The sequence below is a fragment of the Rhinopithecus bieti genome, unplaced genomic scaffold, assembly GCF_001698545.2.
Source record: "Rhinopithecus bieti isolate Rb0 unplaced genomic scaffold, ASM169854v2 scaffold_35975, whole genome shotgun sequence".
In the NCBI taxonomy this organism is placed as follows: domain Eukaryota; kingdom Metazoa; phylum Chordata; class Mammalia; order Primates; family Cercopithecidae; genus Rhinopithecus; species Rhinopithecus bieti.
In genome coordinates, this window is record NW_016815255.1 from 232,137 (window position 1) to 235,878 (window position 3,742).

Genomic DNA, 3,742 nt, shown 5'->3' on the forward strand with positions numbered 1-3,742 from the left:
TGCCCTCTCTGATAGAGACACCAGGGGCTGGAATAATGTTCCATAGTGTCAGGGACCTAGGATCCACATATCTCATTGCTTTGGTGGATGTGACTTCTATTTCCAAGAACACCTCAAGGTCCAAATTGGCGCTTTAGCTGAAATCATAAGGTCTGCATTCCACCCAGTAGAAGTATAGAAGAGTATTCTTTTTGCTCTTTAGAGATGTTTCTGGAAAATTTCATGCATCACTTCCACTTACACCTCATTTACTATAACTTACTGACTTGACCACATCTAGAGAGAGGAGTCTGAGAGATTCTTTTCCCCCAGAACTGACCACACATTCAGCTAAATATTAGGTTTGTTACTTCAAGAGAGTGGGATAATTTATATTGAGAGGCAACTAGCTGTCTCTACAAAGGCAGTTCCTACAATTATCCTCATTTTGTAAATGAGAAACGGAGGGATTAATTTAGTCAAGATTATACAGCTAATAATTGGTGGTACATAATTAAGAACATGAGCAATGTGACTATAAAGCCTTTGTGTTAACTACAATTTTATATAACTTCTATTGTTCACCTGTAGAAAATGATTTTTTTATTTAATATTTCAAGAAAAATCCTCTACGGCATCAAATTGTTTGACATTTCTGTTTTCTTCCCTTATGCTCAGACTGGTAGTTAGGATTTAGATGTGCCTGTAGCTGCCAGTCCTGATACTAACCAGGAACATTTTTGAAATTCCCATGTTAGGAGCAGAAGTTCTGTCAGGTCAATCTATCTTTCTCCTTGGTTACACCAATTTTGAAATGCTAGTTTCAGTGCCAACCTGTAAGCAATGGATAGGCTTAATGGTTAAGGAAGAATATAAGCATAAAACACAATTTTGAATCTTAGAGATCATAGTTTAAAACCGTTTACATAAAATCTCCATTTCAGAAATAGATATATTTTAAATAAAAATTTAACTTGACTAACAAGACTTTAAAATCTTTTAATCAGTTTTAATAGAGTGTGGCTCATACTCATAATTTTTTATAACTATCTCTGAACATTTCTTACATTAATTCAATTCATTTTCTGTTTATATGCTATATTTATCAGTGGTTTCCAAATGTAGCAAAGGAGTTTTTCTCACTATTCAGCAAATAATCAGGAAAACTTTAATGAAAGATCATATTAATCACATTAAAATGTACTAAATGATTTTTCTAATTGCCATTTAAATTAGTCTGGCTATAGTCCATTTCCTAGACTGAGAATTCTATTATTGCGTGTAAATTTTGAATATGTTTTATATATTTAAATATAAAATTATGAAAATCAGTATCACCATGTAAACACAGCTCATTTCTTACCGAAGAGCTTGGCCCTACTATATTGTAGTACATAAAAATACAGGTAGATTATGGAGAGAAGACAGGAAATATATGCAGAGAGAAAAATTACTATTTTTTCTTAGCTTCTGAAAAGTGTCTGAAGCTATGTCAGTAATTATATTCACTAATATATATTCACTAATATTGTCATATTTTGATTCTAAGAGTCATATGGAGTTTGGTAGAAATTTTGCACCTTTTATAGCTTGTCCTTGGTGACCCTCTCTCAACTAGCAGAACATGAAGCTGTTAGTCAGTGACTATACAGTGTAAGTTGATTTATGACATTAGAAGGTACACGAATTCCTCAGCTCAGCCAGTTGCAAAGTAGTTTTCTTTAATCTTCATTTACAGGAAATTTGCTGCAGCTTGGGCTAATATTTATGGCATACTGCCTGATGCAGCAGCCATTGCAGGCCCTTTGGTGGCAGGAGTATTAAGCTGGCAGTCTAGAATTCCAAAGCAGATGTAAATGGGAAAGGCATTTAGGAAGTGGCAATGAACCAAAGAGTTGTCACACTGAGATTTCTTCTCTGAGTACAGTTCAGTGATTGCTCTGGTACTGGGAAGTATAAAGTGTTTCAAGAAACATAAGGAGTTGGTGATTCATTTTAATGTTTGTTGAATAGTTCCAATGAATATCCCCTAGAGTCGTGTTATTGAGGTATGGTGTTTAAACCAGAATTCTCTTTTTAAAATAATTTAAACATTTATTTTAGATTTGGAGTACATGCGTAAATTTGTTACATAGATATATTGCTGATGCTGAGGTGTGGGGTACAAATGATCCAGTCATCTTGGTAGTGAACATAGTACTCAATAAGTAGTTGGGTACTACTAAAGATTAGGTTCAACTACTTGTTGGGTACTATGTTCACTACAAGGATCCCACTTGTAGTGAACACAGAGGAAAACAAGTCAGTCCTTGTTTCCCTGTCTTTCTGCCTCCTCTAGTAGTCCCAAGTGTTTATTGTTTCCATCTTTATGTCCACATGTACCCAATGATTAGCTCCCACTTACATGTGAGAACATCAGTAAACCAAAATTCTAATCTTTAAGTTAAAACTAACGTGCTAATTTGCATCAAGCATCAAAATAATTTGATAAAGGGCGATACATCTTTGAAATAATCATATAAATTAAAAAACAAACTAGGCACTGTGGCTCACACCTGTAATCCCAGCACTTTGGGAGGCCGAGGTGGGTGGATCACAAGGTTAGGAGATTGAGACTATCCTGGCTAACACCGTGAAATCCTGTCTCTACCAAAAATACAAAAAATTAGCCAGGTGTAGTGACATGTGCCTGTAATCCCAGCTACTCAGGAGGCCGAGGCAGAGAATTGCTTGAATCAGGGAGGTGGAGGTTGCAGTGAGCCGAGATCATGCCACTGCAATCCAGCCTGGGTGACAGAGCGAGACTCCATCTCAAAAACAAACAAACAAACAACAACAAAAAAACCCCAGAGTGAGCCAATTTTTCATTTGATAAGTTGGAGCCATCATGTTCCTCTATACAGTATGTTAGAAATACCAAAACTAGAAGAAACAAAGCTCTGTTTGACCATTCTTTTTTCTACTGTGTCACCTTATTTTATGCAATCATCACAAAACACTATTTGGAAAGTAGGTTTTCAAGAGAAAATATTCTTTCTTTCCTCCAATATGGAAACTGCATCTCAGAGATTATGTGGCAACACGAGGGTTCAAATACAGAACCTCAAATTTCTAAACTGATAAGGGTGTGACCTCCAAAACATGTGATAGTGGTGCAAGGGTGTGCAAACAACACTGTCAAGCAAGAAAACCATGAATATGTTTTTACATTTTCCCCTTTCTGATCTATGTCCCTCTCCTTTCTTTTACTGCCTTCATTCACTCTTTTCTTCTTTGTAATTTAAGCTCATACCCTATAAAAAATTTAGATTCTGAGGAGTTAAATATTATGAAAAATTATTGTTTGTATTAAATTTATATGAAATTATATGTTCAACTTCCATAATTATCTGCATTTTAACAGTGTCCTAGACTTCAGGTTGTATTAATCTCAATGTATGAAGGATAAAAATAAGAATTGCATAGTTTGTAGCTAATATACTTTCCATCATTTTGTTGTATTGTTTAAAGATATTTCCACTATCATACTTACTTGCTCTAGCATCACTTTTCTTAAGTAAATGATCCTACTTTGATATCTAGTCTCCCTCCAGCTATCATTCCTTCAGAATAAAACTTCTTAAAAGAGTTTTTGCAGTCACTGTGTCTACTTAGTCTCCTCCTGGTCTCTCCTCAGCCCACTGTACTCTGGTTTCTGCCCTGTTATACCACTGAGACTGTTATTGTCAAGGTCAATAGGGACATCCATGCTGCTAAATCCAGG